Consider the following 19088-nt stretch of genomic DNA (forward strand, 5'->3'; position numbering starts at 1 on the left):
TAGATGCAATTAGAATCCCAAATCTTTTGACCTTGAGACACAGACACTGTGCTGTTCTGCCTCACCTCATTGCACGAGCCTTTTAAAGCAGAGAGTTTTCTCTGGCTGGTGGCAGAAGAGGAAGCAAGGGACTTGAAGAATGACCAGCACTCCATGTGCTGTTTCCCCTTAAAGATTAGAGAACGTCGCATGAAAAGGAATGTGGGTGTACTTTAGGAACTGAAACACGTCCCCAGTCTCATAATTAGTCAGCAAAAAAAAAAAAACAAAGGAAAAAAAAAAGGACTTCAGTCCTACAATTGCAAGGAACTAAATTCCACCAACAGCAAGAAGGGAGCTAGTGCCGGACTGATTTCCCCCGAGCTTCTGGGCGAGAACCCAGTCTAGCCAACAGCTTGATTACCAGCCTTGAGAAACCGCGAGCGGAAGCGATCCAGCCACGCCATCCTGGACTTCTGACCTGCGGGACCCGTCGACGCCGTCTGCACATCCAGGATGGGTGCTGTTCTAAGCTGTTCAGTTTGCGGCGATGCGTGACACAGAGTAGGAGACTTAACACGGGTGTGTTGTGAGCATCACACATGTGCCTTGGTGAACACTTTGGGGAAAAACAAAACAAAACAAAAGCTCCGTCATTCAGTAACGTGAGTCAAAGTGTCACCCTATTCCCAGGGAAATATATCCCCACGGACAGTGCAGATTCATGCAGCCCATGTCACGGATGGCTGCTCTTTCTGTAGGTTTTCAATTATTTGCACACAGAATTTGCTCCCGTCGCTACCAGTCTAAGCACAAAATTACCTCGTCTTCCAAAAATGAATGAAGGTTTATAGCTGTGCCTTGGGTTCACCGTGGTCATCGCCTTGGATGCACAACTTAGAGAGAAATTCATCAGTAATCATTAAGCATTTCGAGGCAAACTTCCCACGATACAAACAGTGCTCAGTGGACGAAGGCAAAGTTTTAATGGCCGCGGCTCCTATTCGTCAAGCGGATCCCACGAGTTGGCGGCGTGGTAATGGGGAAACCGACGTGAGTTACTGCTTAACAGGAATATTGAATCCTTAAATGAACTGTGCACTCTCATTTTTAATAGGAGCCAGCAGTAGCCAGGCATAATAAAAATAATTGAAATGAGGGTTCGGATCCATTAATCTGCTGAGAAGTGCCTTATAGAATAAGTGAGGGAGAAAAAGCAGCAAAATGTATGTGAGCGTCCGGGAGAGATGTCACTGGTGGCTAACGGTCCCAGCGCCCATCAGTAAGAGACTGAATGGTGTGGATAACGCAGAATAAAAGTGGAAGACAAATTTGTTCCCTGGAAGGACAGAAGAGACGATGGAAAGATGTGTCTCTCCATTGCTGGTGGGAGAAAAAAAAACTTACAATCATATGTACCTAATACACATCATTAATGAAGTGACAAAAACTCCTACTGAATGAACAGAACTCTTTTCTGTCCCCTGCCCTCATCCGTTCATGCCACGTGGAGCAGTATGTGTGGCTCTGTCGTAGGGTGAACACCTGCCATTGCCCCAGGTTGCATCTGGCCCTTCCTCCTGGGGTGTGAGAGGTACGTGTCCGCCCACCATCTTCACAGGTGGGTGAACAGTTCACCTTCCCAACTCCGTCCCGTCACCCTCTCTCAGCCCTTGCCAGGTTCCAGGTGGGCTTCTCCGAAAGGGGACACTGAGACGGATCCGGGGATCACGCAAGATATCTGTGAAAGCCAGAACGAGGGGGCAGGTCCGCCACATCTTTGCCAGCCCAGCGCGGAACGCTGAAGCGAGCTCTCCGCGTCTGAGCTGAGCCCCAGTGTTCTTTCCCTTTGCTTCTGGGGGATGTTTACAGGCCGTTAACCCGAGTATTGCTACGCAGCTCAATCTGCTCCACTGTCTCATCTCCTGGTGATTCATTAAATTCTGCTCGTGGAGTGAACGCTCACCTGCCAGAGTAGGTTCAAGAGTTAATTCAGGAGAATTGTCAGTTAAACAAACAAAAAAAAAAGCAAAAACAGAGTGGAGCCTTGTTTAGACGTTCTGTTTAACAAATAACTTCCTATCAGTCTTCTGTGTATTTTCATTCTCATGGGAACAAAAAAGCCCACTGCGCGTACTGTTAGTCCCCTTCGGGGTCACACGTCCTGAAGCCTCTGGGGCTCATCTCTTTGAACACCGTCATTGAGAGCTTCAAAAATAATGTCTGTTATTGAAACGCTTCAGCCAAGAGGCTGTTAGCATGTCCCTCAAACAGTCCTTGAAACTGGTCCTTGAATCCAGATTTCCCGGCTTAAGTGTGACCGTGATCTTCCGTAATTAATACACACCCTGTGTTTAACCCCAGGGTCCTGAAAATAAAGATACTTCTTGACCGAACACACCGGGCGCTGGACGTCTCCACGAACTGGGGGATGTGAACGTGCTTTGTAAACTTGAGCGGCTTAATCAAAGTGTGCGAGGACCCTGGAAACACTGGGAATGGAGCTGCAATTCTGGTTTTCTGTCACGCCAGCTACACAAGACTCCAGCTCACAGTCCTGTTAGGACTGGAGCCTTACAGCATGTTCCTTCACATTTGCTCACCCACAACCAGGACTCACAACGCGTCGGCGGCAGGAAGGTTGTGTGATTGGCGACAGAACCTGCTCTCCAAAATCTGCCCTGATTCCTTCCTGAGAGCAAGCTGTAGTCCTGTGCATTTGAGGCCGTCTGATCGTGTGTGTGTGTGTGTGTGTGTGTGTGTGTGTGTGTGCGCACGCGCACATGTGTATGTGTGCAATAGTTAATTTTAAGTGTCAACTTGCTGGGGCCAGGGGGTGCCCACAGTAAACCTTATTTCTAAGTGTGCCTTTAAGGGTTTCTCCAGATCAGATGAGCATTTGAATCAGCGGACTGAATAAAGCAGATTGTCCTCCCACCCCCACCATGTAGGTGGGCCTCGTCTAATCAGTTGAGGGCCCGGATAGAACAAATGTAACTAATATACATCAGAGTGACATATATATGCATGTGTTAGAATATTTAATAGGTGTTACCTGTAAGGATACATATCCCCAGGCAATGAACCCCCCCCCCACAACGCCTACATGCCTGTCTGTCTTTGCACTGTTCAACCCTGAGGCACCACCAAAACCCATTTGCGCATGGAGGAGGGGGCTGCCCGCTCACGTGTGCCCTTCTAAAAATGAGGTCTTTGGAAACAGGCACTCAGCAATAGGGGCCACCCCAACTTTTACGTCCTAATGAGAGTCGCACTCCAGCTCTCAACGCCAGAAAGCAAAGTCACTTCGAGTAAGAGCAAGGCAGCGAAGCTGGGCTGCAGGAGCGTCCCGCAGGGGCACGGTCCAGCCACGCCCGGGGCCGCGGGCGCGCCTCACCCGGAGCACGGGCGCATCGCCACGCGTGTTTCCTCACTAGTTAGGTTCCACGTTGTCTTTGCTTTTTCCTGATTGCACCATCCTTTTGATTATTATGCCCTTGGAAGCAAGCAAGCCTGAAGTGTGATCTAGAAACCGGAAAAGCTGTGCTTGAAAAAAAAAAAAACCCTGCTCTGACCGCTCATTGTCAATCCAATTGCCAGTGGTCATCTTAAAATAAAAATAAATTTAACAGGGCAACTCACTTTGCGCTGGAAGGTGACCCGGTGGCCCCAGCGATCAACTTACAGGCAGTTAGCACCGTTGTGTGAGTTGCTTTGATGACTGAATGCCGGGACTTTGCGGTCCGCTCACTTCGAACCCTCACCCACCGCCGACATCTCACTCACCAGCCATTTCTGTCGCTGGTCCTGTGCCTTGTCAACTCCACGGAGCAGAAACGTTTGTCTGATTTGCATTCCTGTGTTGAATGGTGAGGTTGAACATTTTCAATAAGGAACTCATAGTTCCTTTGTTTTTGTGCAGCGTGAGCCCGCCTGGTTACAGGGTGTGAACTCGACAAATTATGCCAGAGATGACGCGTCTGATTAAAGGTGAGCCAGGCAGGGCTGAGTAAAAACAGCAGAAAGGCCTCCACGACTGTCCTTTTTTGGCATCTTGAGAGGAGAGATGCATATCCATCCGTAGGCACGGACGATGCCAAGAACAAAGTTGCGTTAACCGTCTTCCACCCGATCATCGTGACAGCTGGTGCCGACAGCCCCGAATGTCTAATACGGAGCACGTGGGAACCGGCCTAGACTCTCAGCTTTAAAGGGAATATTCATCATCTCCGTAATGAAGCTCTGAAGACCAGCTCACTGATCAAAGAATCATAAAATAAAGAACGTGAGAGCTTGGAGGCCGTTCCTGATTGCATCTTTTTCAGCCCCTTCCTTCTTGTAGATGAGAAGCCCTTTGACTTCTCCACGGGCGGATTTAAAAACTTCCTGAACTCCTGCAGATCAGAGTCCTGAGATGGACATCGCACCCTGCAAGGGACTCGCACACACACACCCTTCTGCCACGACAAAGTCCTGCCTAGGCGTCGACTGGCTGAGTTTTCCCCACAGATGATTGCAGGAAGAGATGGGTCTTCCAAGTCAGGGATGTCGGTCGGGGCGACCGCCTGTTCAAGGTGATAAAAAAAATTTGCAAAACACCCTGCTAGCCTTTTCTCATTCAAAGTTCCAAGCGCCTACACTCATAACTGCTCCATATCACAAAGACGGAAGACGGAACCTTGTGCGTAAGTTACCACCGCCCGTTCACAGTGTGTAAGAACCGACGGGACGGTTTCTTCTGGATTTGCAGATACTAACTAATACATGTATCAAATAAATAAACAAGTTTATACTGCACAGCACGGGGAACCGTATTCAGTATCTTGCAGCAACCTGCAGCGAAAAGGAATTTGACAATAGACATACGTTCGTGCATGACTCAAGCCCTGCGCTGTGCACAGAAATGGACACAACGTTGCAAACTGACTGTACTTCAATAAAAATGTATTTAAAAACTAGAGTTTCTTCTGGATATTTCCTTCCACCTAACCTTGCTTGCATTGATCTAACACCTCTGTATTTATTGCTCATTCTTTCGTGACTCTGCATATAACCACACACCTAGCAATTAAAGACATGGGTCCCATCTCCACATTCGCCCGGGGGACCTCAAATCCCTAACTTTCACCTGCATAGTCCTCATTCTCGCCATGTTTCTAGCTTTCCACAGTAGACAAAGGAGACCCGCTCGTGTGCTTGGAGCATTTTGCTGTGTTTCTTCAGTACCGAACGCCACAGTTTACCACCACCCTGGCCTCCAGCCCTCCGCAAAACGGAAGCTGATTTTGTTTTGAAATGACAAAGCATCCACGGATGCGTTCGAACAGCCCTCTCCGCATCCGAGCTCAGGAAGTTGTCTTAAGGAAGATAAATGTCTCATAGGGGAACAAAGTAAAAAGTGGTGTTTTTTTTTGGTTTTTTTTTTTTTTGAGTTTTCAATCTACACCACCGGAATGGCAAAGGAGAAATGAAAGAGAGATAGAAATCTACTTGCTTCTGTGGACCAGAGGATAAAAATCAGAGAGCTTCTCCACATCCAGCCACTACGGGGCCAAAGTCCAGGTAAAGTCCAATGAGATGTGTCCCTTTTCCAGTTAGAAGGAATACCCTCGTTACCATAAAGGTTAAGCCTTCACACCCATCCAGCGTCACGGCTTCCCCGCAGCACCCTGAGCCGCCAGGACGCACTGCTCTCCTTCCTTCCCGGGTCCAGTGCGGGATCGGTTACCTAGAGTCGCTGACGGTGCACAAACCCACATGGTTAATAAAACCAGCTCCTTGCACTGCAAATCCCGAGAAATTATTCATCATGTAGGACTGAAATTCGGTACTTGTTGAACAAGAAATTCCCGTTTCCCGGAACCCCCTCTGCTGGCAACCATCCTTCTGGGGTTTTTATTTTCTTGCTTTTATAAATCTGACTATGTTATTTTATTGATTTTAATTGAAGTGCAGTCAGTTACAATGTGTCAGTTTCTGGTGTCCAGCACAGTGTCCCAGTCATGCATACACGTACATGTATTTGTTTTCGTATTTTTTTCCATTAAAAGTTATTACAAGATATTGAACATAGTTCCCTGTGTTATACAGAAGAAAATTCTAAAAAGTCTATTTTTTATATATAATGGCTAATATTTGCAAATCTCAAACTCCCAAATTTATCCCTTCCCACCCCCTTGCCCCAGTAAACATAAGATTGTTTACTATGTCTGCGAGTCTGTTTCTGTTTTGTAGATGAGTTCATTAGCGTCCCTTTTTTTTTTTTTCCCCACATATGAGTGATACCATATGGTATTTTTCTTTCTCTTCCTGGCTTAATTCACTTAGAATGATGATCTCTAGGTCCATCCATGTGGCTGCAAATGGCATTATTTTATTCTTTTTTTACAGCTGAGTAGTATTCCATTGTAGAAATATAACATAATTTCTTTATCCAGTCATCTGTGGATGGACACTTAGGTTGCTTCCATGTCTTGGCTATTGTAAATACTGGAGCTATGAATATTGGGGTGCAGGTGTCATTTTTGCATTAGAGGTCCCTCCAGGTATATAAAACTCTGGCTCCTTTTAGATGCTGCATGTAAGTGGAATCCTGCAGGGTTTTGTTCACTTGAAAACAATTGTTACGAGTGTGCATCTCATATTAGGTGTTCCTCCCACAGCAAAATGGAAACAAACGGATACAGGGAACTGTTTGGAGGTGCTGTGTATGTTTATGACCTTGAGAGTAGCGATGTCTGCAGGTATCCAGATTCCTCAAACTGTGCACGTTAAATGTGTGCAGAATTTTCTTTTCCCCAGTTATACATGAGTAACCCTTCGGGCGGGTATAGGGAAGGGTGGGAGGAAGTTACTCAGGACATGACTTGGCCATTGTAAGAAGGGAAATCTTCAGTGAAGATGCACATTGCAAAAATGAATACATTGTCTCCTTATCCGCCTGCTTGCCTGGGACCACGTCCCTGGGGAGGAAGCTCTGCACGCTTGGCAAGAACAAAGATCTTACACTGAGGGGCTTTCCCCACAGTGTGGGGGATGCGATGGCTTCATTTGGCGCATGCACGTGCACACATTCTAGAAGCCGATCTGCAAACAAACACTTGCACAGGTCGCAGGACGTGTGACGGGACAAAGGCGCTGCTGGGAAGACGGTGAGACGGGTTTCCGCCAGGTGGCACTCGCCTTTGTCCCCAGGGCTCCGCCGTGCCCCTTTCCTCTGCGAGAGCTCCGCCAGGCACTCCCAGCCCGTGCACCCTTTCCCCCGCCTCTCTGTCTGCACACGCTTGGCCCCAGCAAGAGCGCACGTCTGCCTTTACCCTTGCAGCTAACGAAGGAGCCAGAGGAAGTGGCAGCGTCTGCGAGGTTAATCGGGTGGCTGACCTGGGAGCTCAGCTAGGAGCCCTTCTGCCTTTCACATGTATAAGCAGCTTGTGCCTCCCGCAGCGCAGCCCCACTGCCCTCCCCCCCCCGCCATGGCCAGAACCGCAGGACCCATCCATCAAGACACCAAGAATCACTGTGGCTCTTTTTTTTTTTTGGTTCAGTTGGGAAGGAAGAGCTGGACTGCGCACCCTGGCTGTGTGCCTTTCACGGGACCACAGCTCCCTCTGTGGTCCAGATGCCTCCCCACTTACCCAAAGGATGATAACCAAACTGGGGGAACATTTGCTTTGCTTCTTGGCACCTTGAAAACATGCACCTATCAGATGCGTCTGGTCGTGCGGCAGAGGAGCTGGCTGAGTTCAAACTTGTAAGTCCTCTGTGGGATTTTTCTGTGTCAAAGAGCTGAATGCCCCAAAGAAACACAAGGAGTGCTTCTACTTACAGGGCGATTAGAAAAAGACATACATGAGTCAGTGTATTGCAAAAAAATCACACTGAACAAACGAGACCACTGTGAGTTGCGGGAGGGGTTGCATCACAAAGAGAATTTTCAGAGACGGGGCATCTTTCTAAGACAGGTAGGATTCGATTCCCAGGAACCTTGTGAGGAAGCGAATGTATCTTGGGTTTGGAAGGGATGTGAATCTCTGGGTGTGGGGTGTGATCAGAAGGTGGTCTGGTGTAAGCAGGCTTTTCAAGATGACCTCCATGATTCTTGCCTCCTGGTATGGGTGCCCTGGGAATTTAATGAGCTAGTCAGTGTCCTAATTAATTTGCACTATATACCCAAGGGGAAGGGATTTTGAAAATTTAAATATGGACCCTCATCTGGTCACTGGGAGTTGATGGAAGGGAGCTGATCTTGGGTGGGCCTGGCCTAATCGGGTGAGCCTTAGAACACGGGTCCAGATCTTCCCCAAGAGAGAGAGTCAGTGTGGGGGAGATTCTCCTGCTGGACTTGAAAAGGCAAACAGCACAGCCACGAACTGCCCTTGGAGGGCGTCTAGGATCTGAGCATGGTCCCCAGCCAACAGTCAGCAAGAAAGCAGAGACCTCCTTTGTGCGAGCCCCAAGACACGGATTTCCCAGACAACATAAAGGAGCTTGAAAGCAACACCTTCCCCAGGCGAGCCCCCAGGGAGGACGCAGCCAGCCGACATCTTGACTTCAGCCTTGTATAACCCTATGCACAGGACCCAAGCAAAACACTCCAGACCCCTGACCCAGGGTCTCAACACGTGTTGTTTTAAGATTCTAAGTTTGTGGTAATTTGCTCCGTGGCAATAGAGGACCAATATATAACAGGTTGATGTTTAAGATATATACATACAACTCAACAGTAAAATATCCAATTAAGTAATGGGCAGAGGATCTGAGCAGATATCTTTCCAAACAAGACATTCAAACAGCCAAGAGGCACATGAAAAGCTGCTCGACGTTATTCATCGTCAGGGAAATGCAAATCAAACTCAGAATGAGATGTCACCTCTCTCATGTTACAATGGCTGTTATCAAAAAGAACAGACGTAAGTGTTTGTGTAACAAGCGTATGCTCTGTTGGTGGGAATGTAAATTGGTGCAGCCAGCATGAAATATATATGTGGAAAAATTATACGTATTGTATATATGGAATATTACTCAGCCACGAAAAGAATAAAATCATGCCATTTACAACAACATGGATGGGCATCGTGTTAAGTAAGAGAAGTCAGACAGAGTAAGACAAATACTGGAAGATCTCCCTTATATGTGGAATCTTAAAAAAATATTTTAAAAAACCCAAAAAACACTAAACATAGATACAGAGAACAGATTGGGGGTTGACAGAAAGAGGGAGGAGGGAAGTGGGCCAATAAGTAAGAAAAAAAAGAAGAAAGAAAGAAAAGAAGGAAGGAAGGAAGGGAGGAAATGAGACCCAGAGGAAAATGGAGGACTTGTTCCTGACGTGATGGGTGGTGACAAGGACCTAAGACTGGATGGTGAAGAAAGATGAATGACCAAGTGAGGGTCCAGTTTGCAGGCTTTGAAAACGCAGAACACGACGTTTCTTGGTGTGAATGAAAAACCCCTCCCACCGTATCCATGCAGCCATCAAGGCATCACGGCGCAGCCGCCCTCCCTCCCGACCGTGAGCCCTGAGGGAGCTCAGGTGCACATAGAAGGAATGATTTCAAGGAGCCCAGACTTTTGCACCTTCCCACACGTAGAAAAGTGCTAAATTCCTTAACCTGAGATGCCTGGTTTTGTTGATTTAACAGTCATCTTTTGATGTTCCGACTACCTGGTCTTTGTTGCAACGACTTCGGTCTGTCCTGGGCCCCCCTCTACCTCTTCGGAGCCGTCCCTCGGAGCACCCTGAGAAGCTGTCTCCCGGGCTTGCGGTCCTCAGGAAGTCCACCGAGTCAAACATCGTTCTCAACCTTCACACTGTGCATATTTGATTTTTCAATCAACATTTGCATTCCCGTTTTTCTTACTGTATAAACTACCCCCATAGCATGAGCAGACCTTTATTGTGAGAAAGATTGAGTTGACAGCTTTATTTAATCTAACATTTTAGAGGAGCCTTGTTGGAACCACGTCTGATTTCGTTTCCCCGTCTGCAAGACTGGCTTGGGTGAAGTGCCCCTTGCGTCGCTGACGCTGAAACGCTTCGAGAGCCCGCTGGAGGGGGTTGCGGATGCCACGCACTTGGTTCTCAATCAGAACTGAAGCCCTAGAAGGTTGGGTCTACATTTGCATTCGTGATTTTAACTGCCTAGGAGCCTGCCCTGCCTCAGCTCTCACCAGCATCCATTGCACACACACACACACACACACACACACACACACACACACACACACACACGCGCCAGCAGCCCCGTGATAACATGACAACCTTCTAGGTCCTTCACAGAAGAGGTTGCTTTCCCTTCTGCTGGCTTCTTAAAAGCACCATCCTTGGGTTCTTCTGAAAATACATTGACCATCTAAGTAATGAAATTTTCATCTCAGGGAAAGCAAGTGTGTCCGTTCTTTTTTTTTTCTCTTTGACTGTTGCTCATGTGCAATTTTTTAAGACCCAGAAGAGGGAGCCCACGGCCATTGTTCTTGGCGTGAAACGTTCGCTGTACAGGAGACACGGGCTGTACTGCAACCGCCAAGCACACAGGCATCCATCACCGAGAATCAGTCCTACCTTGCAACCCGCTTCTGCTTTCAGAGCCTCAGGGCAAGGGAAGGCTCTCCTGTTGGTGGAACAAGAAAGCCCTCTTTAGTCTAGTCAGAAGCTGGGATAATTTTCAGGAAGACGTGGGCGCGAGGACGTTCCACTCTCTTGCAACAAAGGACAAAAGATGAACTCTTAAAGGATTAAGGGTTTTCATGAAACTCTTGATAATTTCCACAAAACTCTTAGTGAATTTCCAACGTCACAGAAAATGATTTAGAGGGTTGAATGTTCTCCCTTCGATAGCAAATCATCGGGCGTGGAAACTCAAGATTTCAAAGCATGTTCTCCAGTCACTTCAGTGATGGGCTGGGGTTTCATTTCACGCCAGAGGTGGACCTCCGCTGGCTCCTTGGAGTAAATCTTCGTCAGAAAGAGTCTAATTACTGCCATATAAAGTTACATGCCTGGTTAAATATATATATATATATATATTTATAAATATATAAATAAATAAATATATATATATATAGTGAGAAAGAAATGTAAGAATTGTGCAATGCAAAGACAATGATGCACTGGATTTTGCGATGCATGGTCCTGCAAGGTGTGCAAACAGCTTTAAAGCAAAGAACGATTCCTCCCACAGGGAACACTGGGTCTACTTTTTATATATTTATGTCTCTCAGCGTATCCATTGACATCTCTCTGAAAGTTCTTTACATTCAAAGACAAACATGATGGAGGTATACGATTCTACACCATGAAAGTGCTCCTTCCGTTTGGGAAATAAAGCCTGCAGAATATTATTACATTATTACATTTTTTTCCCGGTGTTGAACTCTTGTGGCATCTTCTCTGCAGGTAGCTGGGTATAACCCTCACATCTGTGTTATGAACCCATCTAGATGTAACTTCACTGTTACAGGAAGCTCACAGATCCTAAAAGGAGGTTGTGTTCTTGGGACCTGAGCGTTTTGCAAGGAATTTAAAATAAAACCTCTTCTACTTTTTTTTTTAAATTGAAGTATAGTTAATTCGCAAGATTGTGTTAGTTTCACAAAGTCTACAGCCAAGTGATTCAGATAAATATAAACATATATGTTCTTTCTTAGATTCTTTTTCATTGTAAGTCGTTGATTATAGTTCCCTGTGCTGTGCAGTAGGTCCAAAACCTCATCCGTAAGCTGAGGAATTTCCAGGAAGCCAGACAAGATATTACCTAGCTTAGACCTATTTTCAACTTCTTTATGCAAAAAAAAAAAAAAAAAAAGTGGAAATCATTCGTTCAGCAGAATTCAAGCAAACACTCTTCAGCGATGAACACAGAGAGGGCAAAGAATGGTTCCTAAATCCCGAAAGCAAAAACGAAATAAAACGAAGACAGCGTCCCAATTTCCAGCGTAGTTTACTGAAGGGCTGCATTTTCCATCTGACAGCATTGGGTGACGGGGAAGGACACAGAAATGCATTTATTTTCAATCTCCACGTCAAGACCTGCGTGTGTAACTCAGAGAGAATCAGAGATTGTGAGTTTGGAGAAATGCGTGCAAGTCGGTGGTGGGGTGAAAAACTCCAAAATACATGGGTGTTTTGTTTAAACCTGTGAGCGTAGGCATTGAAGGTCCGATGACTCCTTCCAGGTAAAGTTGGCGCCACCCAGCTCCTCAGTGCCGCTGACCCTGCTCCGCCACATTTGGAATGTCCTTCCTTCTGGAAACGTTTTCACAGCCTAGACCCTGCTTTTATTTAATGCGTGATTAAGGCCATCTCAGCAGAAACAGATCTTCATCCTTTCCAGAACTGTTTGGGGTTCTGGCAATATTACGGGTCATTTTTCAACAGAGGGATGGGGGAGAGGGCACAGCTCATGGGTAGAGTGAGTGCTTAGCATTACTAATCTGAGGCGTCCATCCCCAGGACCTCTGTTAAAAATAAATAAATAAAAAGCTAATTAACTACCCCCCCCAAAGGAAAAAAACTAAACAAACAAAAACAATCGACAGGGGAGATGGCTACAATGCCTTTGGGAAATTCAAAAATAATTTCCAAGATACATTTTTGACCCACGGCATCAGAGACCAGAAGGAGTAAGACAGGAGGAACTGACACAGCCATTTTGCATGTCGAATCTTCTTTGTAGCAACAGTGTTCCTGCAGCACATCTTCAGGTTTTATCAGCATGCTGAGGACAGACAGTCTCAGGGCAGCAATGTCCTCGTATTTGCCTTTGACAAATCACTTACCCAGTTCACCCAGTTAACATAAGTGGCTTTGGGAATTGCAACAGGAGAGCCAGCCGCATTTTACACATTTTGAGTTGTTCCAAGATCAAGACAACAGTTGAACTATTTACAGCAGCCAAGGCATGCAAGCATCCTAGATGTCCATGGACAGATGACTGGATAAAGAAGTTGTGGTGTATTTATACAATGGAATACTACTCAGCCATGAAAAAAGGATAAAATAACGCCATTTGCAGCAACCTGGATGGACCTGGAGATGATCACACTAAGTGAAGTAAGTCAAACAGAGAAAGACACATATTATCTTGTCAGATATAGGTGGAACCTTAAAAAATGACACAAATGAACTTATTTACCAAACAGAAACAGACTCACAGACATAGAGAACACACTTACAGTTACCAGAGGGGAAGGAGGGCAGGGAATGATCAATTAGGAATTTGGGATTAGCAGATACAAGCTACTGCATACAAAACAGATAAACAACAAGGTCCTACCGTACAGCACAGAGAACTATATTCAACACCTTGTAACAAACTATAACGGAAAAGAATAGAAAAAAGAATATATATATATATATATATACGTATAACTGAATGACTTCGCTGTACACCAGAAACTAACAAAACACTGTAAATTAATTATAGTTCACCAGAAAAAAAAAAAAACAAACAGCTGATCTGTCCAGCAAGAGATGTGGGTCTCGCCGGCTAGCCACAGAGGACGGAGGCTTTGGGAGTTACACGTGATCTGTTGACCAGGTAACGCCAGCCAAGTGGAAGTCAGCGAGTTTCCCCCCAGTTTGCGGGGGGTGGGTCATCCCAGGCTCACGGTTAGACCCCCAGCTGTCGCTGCTGCTTCCTGGGTGCCGCCCCACACGTCTCGACCACTTGCGCCAGAAGACGTCCTCAATTTCAAATGCGTGGTGACTGATGGCTGTGGGTAACAACATGCCACAGACTTAAAAGAATGCTCTTTTCCTGAGAGACTGAATATGGAAGTAGACTATGGATGGGCCAGTCTATAAAATGAGACCTGTGACCCACGACTTGCAGCCGCCAGCTCCAGACCCCAAGCCCTGATGCAGAGTGACCCGCCTCCCGTAAGTCAGACTTGCAGGAAACCTCCCTGGCATCTCTGGTCCCAATGCCGGAGGCTCAGGAACTTCTCAAACCATCAACCCCAAATGGGTAGGACTTCATCGACAGCACACAGCTTCCCTGTGGTCTGCTTCTGCTTCTGCTTCTGACTGAGGACCAGGCACACCTGATCCTACCCGGGCACCGCGGTGAAGGTCCCCACCCCTCCGCCGGCCTCGGAGGCTCTGCTGACCTCGACGGCTGGTGGCCGACTCCCCCATTCCGGCAAACGCTCAGCCAACACGCTTGGCTCGCTCTCGTCTGGGTGACCTTCATTTATTTCCACACTCAAAATGCGTCACAGACTTAAAACGCAAACACTAAAACTATCAACTTCCAGAAGAAAACCCAGGAGAAAAATCTTACTGAATTCAGTGTCCACCAAGATTTCTTAGGAAACAGAAAGTGTGAACCACGTTAGAGAAAGAAAAAAAACCCTGATGAATTGGACTTGATCAAAACTAAAAACGCCTGCGCTGTGAATGACATCGTGAAGAAATGGGGAAAAAGCCACACAGTGGAAGAAAATTCTGCATAAAACATTTATCCTGTTGGCGCAAGGATGGTGTATTCAGTACGCATTCAAGAACGTGTAAAGCAACTCAATTATAAAAGGCAGACAACCCAATACACTGTTGACTGGGTGTCTGAGCAAACACTTCACGCACAAAATATCTATAAATGGGGGCAACAGGCAGGTAAACCAAAGACACTCAGCACCGTGAGTGACCGGAGTGCTGCAAATGGCAGTGACAGTGAGCTGTACACACTTTTAGGTACGAAGTAAGCTGAGGACCTAGGGTGCAACACGGGGCATATAGCAAAATTTTTATAATAACACTAAATGGAGGATAATGTTTAAAAATGCCAAATCCGTGTATGGGACACCTGTCACTTATAGAACATCAGACAGCAACTACCCTTCAATTAAAAAAAAACTAAAATACAGTCAGTTACAATGTGACCATTTCTGGCAAAAAAAAAAAAAAAAAATTTTTTTAATAAATGAATAAAAACGACAGGGAGATACCAACACAAAACCAGGAGATTGAATAGAAATTTAAAAACCGGACAGTAATAAGCAGTTGGATGTGGACCACAGGCTACGATACGTCGATGAAAAGAATAAAATAGAATAATGACTGAAAAATCGTGCTCGACACGAGAAAAGGACACAACATTGTAAACTGACTGTAACTCAATAAATTTAAAAAAGAGAGACTTAAAAAACACACACACACAAAAGTAAAATAAAATAAAATTAAATTAAATTAAAATTAAAATTAAATTAAATTAAATAACAAAATAAAATGACAGATAGCAACACCCAGCCACTCAAGAATAAATAAAAATTTAAAAAGCAGACAGTAGCAAGCATCGGATGTGGACCACCTGGAGTCCTCACACCGTTCCCTTTACAACTCATCACCAATTCACCCGCTCAATCGCACGTGAGACTTTCTCAGGAAAACGCTCAACGTGTTCAAAAATCATGTTTCTGCAGGGAAATAGAAAAATGCTGGTGTTTGGTGCCATCTAGTGGCTGCAAGTGTCCATTGCGCCTCAGAGCACCTCCGACAAAGGGAACAGACGGTCGTTTTTACCATCAGCGAACACGGAGAATCGTGTTTTCAGAAAAGACTGTGAACCCGCGCTCAAAATACTGAGACTTGTATTTTGTTTAATTTCAAAATCCTTTTTATGTATTTATTTGTTCATTTTTAATTGAAATAGAGTCGATTTACAATGACACCTGTATTTCTTTCTGAATACCTGACTTAATCGTGTCAACTGAGTTAAAAAAAAAAAAAAAGTGCAACGTAAAAGGTGCGAATTCTGTTTTATTTGGCAGACTTTCTGAGGCCGTAAGCCTGGAAGGCAGCCTCTCTGCACTGAAGAGACTGGGAAGGAGCCAGGATATATGCATTTTTGCAACAACAACAAAAAAATCCCAGGTAGTCGGAACATCAGGAGATGACTGGAATTTAAAGAAAAACCAGGCATCTCAAGTTAACAAATTTAGTGCTTCTCTTTGTGTGGGACGATCCAAGAGTCTGGGCTCATGGAAATCAGTCCTTTGCTGTGAACCTTAGGGCCAGCGTCCTGTGTCTCTCCCTCCGGAGTCCCCTCCGAGGGCACCGCCTGGGCAGCTGCAGTGGTTGCTGGCTTGAGACCCTGGGATCAGGGCACGTGTTAGGCTGAGGCTGTGTTCAAGGGACAGAAATAGCAGCGACAAGAAGATGCCTTTCTCAGCACAGAGACACAACAGGGGTGTCCAGCAGAGCTGCTCAAAGCCGCTGATCATTCTAGCTGGCTGACTCCTCTGGATCGATCCAGAAGGACAGCCTTCACCAAAGTGTTCATTTGTTTTTATGGCCAGTAGCAGACTCTTGCGGGAAAATGTCAACCTTCACAGCCACACGTTTCCCAGGAGAGATCGGTCCTTGGACACCCAGGTCCTTTGGCTTTCCCACTCATCCCGAAAAACCAGCTCACAGCCACCCTCGTCCTCCCCACAGTGCATCTCACGTGGGACGTGCCCACCTCAGACCTTGCGGCCTGCCATCTGTTGATCTGGAAAAAGGCGCCTGGAATCATGCATTATTTTGACCGGTAACTGATGAAGAGGACCTGACAGCAAGCTTCTCCTCTGTGTCTGTGTCTCTCCTCTTCTGTCTCTTCTAAGGACACTGTCCTTGGATGCAGGGCCACCTCCTCCAGGAGGACCTCCTCTCAGGTCCTTCACGTCATACCATATGCAAAGACCCTTTGTTGAAATAAGGTTGACTCCACTGGTTCTGGAAGTTACAGTTTGGACTTCTCTTTTTTGGGGGGTGGGAGGTCGCTATTCCATGCAGTACATCTCAGTAAGGAATTCACGCTCCAAATTGCCATAGAAGTCTCATATTGGGCAATATCCACTTTAAAAGCTGCAACAGTCACTCTCCCTTGCTTGACTGTATCACACGTTCTCCTCCTGTATCCCTTCGTCTTGCTCTCTTGCTTTGCAAGACGACACCATATTCTGTTTTTGTATAACTTTGTGTGTGCCTGACTCCAGATCCCACATACTTCTTTTTATTTAATTTTATTTTATTGAGTTATAGTCATATTACAATGTTGTGTCAGATTCCAGTGTACAGCACAATTTTTCAGTTATACATGAACATACATATATTCATTGTCACGTTTTTTTTTTTTTGCTGTGAGGTCCCACAAGATCTTCTATATATTTCCCTGTGCTACACAGTATAATCTTATTTATCTATTCTGCACATATATGCCTGTCACTTTCTACAAATTTCGAACTCCCAGTCTGTCCCTTCTCACCCCCTGCCCCCTTGGCAACCACAAGTTTGTATTCCATGTCTATGAGTCTGTTTCTGTTTTGCATTTATGTTCCTTTTTAATTTTGTTTTTAGATTCCACATATTTGAAATCTCATATGGCATTTTTCTTTCTCTTTCTGGCTTACTTCACTTAGAATGACATTCTCCAGGAGCATCCATGTGCTGCAAATGGCGTTATGTTGTCAGTTTTTATGGCTGAGTAGTATTCCATTGTATAAATACACCACCTCTTCTTTATCCAGTCATCTGCTGATGGACATTTAGGCTGTTTCCATGTTTTGGCTATTGTAAATAGTGCTGCTATGAACACTGGGGTGCAGGTGTCTTTTTGAAGTAGGGTTCCTTCTGGATATACGTCCAGGAGCGGGATTGCTGCAGACATCACACACTTCTTAAGAATAAACCCAGACTTTGTTTCCCAGTGAACCCCTGCAATACCTTGCCCAGTACCCAGCACATAACGTCTGGCCATTTGACATGAATTTATCCAAACCATAAGCCTTTCATTCTTTCTTTCTTTTTTTTTTTTTTTTAAGAACAATAGCTATTTTTTCCCCACATCATTTCAGACTCATTCTCCAGTTACGCATGCCCTTTAGGTGAATCCAGGGAGGGTTTCAAAACCTTTTCTCATTTCATACATCATTTGCCGAAACGCCCTTTAAAGTGGAACGGAACACGAGGCTTTAGGAAAACAAAATTCTGTAGAAAATAAATTACCTTCGTCCTTCGTCTGGGGGCCCAACGCTCTCACCGTGTTCAGGACGACAGCCGAAGTGCAGCTGCGCGGGGGCCGCCGTGACTCCCACGAGAGCCCCGGGGCGCAGCCCCACAGCCAGGCTCCCTCTCGGGGGTCCCAAGGAAGGAGGAAGTTTTCATGGGGGACGCAGGGCCAGGGCGCATGGCACACTGTCACCTGATCTTGCTTCACTCAATCAAAATCAAGTTATCCTGTGTAGGGAAAAAAAAAAAAAAAAAGAAGAAGACACATGTGCTGTCAGTTAGGGTTAATGCGAACGGCTTTAGTGCAGGAGTCCCGCACCCCAGCGCCGGGCACCGGGCGCCTGTGCTGCGCTGCTGCGGCGGGCCTGGCCCCGAGCCCTGGCCTTCTCGCTCTGGGGCCAACGCGCCTGCCGCGACCTGTCTCCCGGTTCATCAGGGTGTCACCGCGTGATCCGGGGGCACAGGGCGGAGAGCGTGGGTCCTCCCAAAATGTGGGCTCGATTGCACCCACCCCCTGCGCCGAAGTCACTCATCCCCGGCCTCCCCCAGCTCGGCGCCCCGGGGTCCGTGTCTCGGAACTGTCCCGAGCTATGGTCCTCAGGAAGTCTCTGAATAAAACTAAAAGTCCCCACCCTCATGCTGAACATCTTTTATTCCAGCAAGCAGAGTTTTGGGAACTGAATAGCCCCTACTCATGCACTTTCCAAAAAAAAAAAAATGTATATTTTAATACTTTGCTCACCCTTAGAGCTGTTCTTGGCAGGGCTGGAAATGGCTGCCCTGTGATGTCTTGTTTTCACACACTTGACAACCTGCATGGAATGAGCGTGTAAAGTCACATCCGTGTGGGCTAAGCAAGCAAGACCCCAGGCCGGGAGTTGCTAAGTGTTGCCTTGCATGTCAGCATTTGCCCTGCAGACGACCTTCACAGAAAAGCAATCGCGCGTTTTAGAGATGGGTTTACAACGAACTCCCCTCGAGACCGGACGATCAGAACAAGACTTGGCAGCCTGGCCGTGAGGCAGCCCTGAACACGTGCACCCAGGGGCCCAGAAAACGCTTCAAGTTCCTTTTCGTTCAAAGAGAACGGCTTGTACTTTGTATCGATATTTCTGAAGTA

The 19088-nt window shown here is 46.3% G+C and overlaps 1 protein-coding gene across 2 annotated transcripts in view; it reads right to left on the bottom strand.

The window, feature by feature from the left end:
- LOC116662158 overlaps positions 1-19088 on the bottom strand; it is a 124164-nt gene that overhangs the window by 41783 nt on the left and 63293 nt on the right. For both annotated transcript variants that reach the window (XR_004318141.1, XR_004318142.1), the window contains exon 3: positions 17966-18196. The gene's annotated coding sequence lies outside the window, so the exon portion shown is untranslated. The remainder of the gene's footprint in view (positions 1-17965; positions 18197-19088) is intronic.

Source organism: Camelus ferus, chromosome X (genome assembly GCF_009834535.1).
Source record: "Camelus ferus isolate YT-003-E chromosome X, BCGSAC_Cfer_1.0, whole genome shotgun sequence".
Taxonomy (NCBI): Eukaryota; Metazoa; Chordata; class Mammalia; order Artiodactyla; family Camelidae; genus Camelus; species Camelus ferus.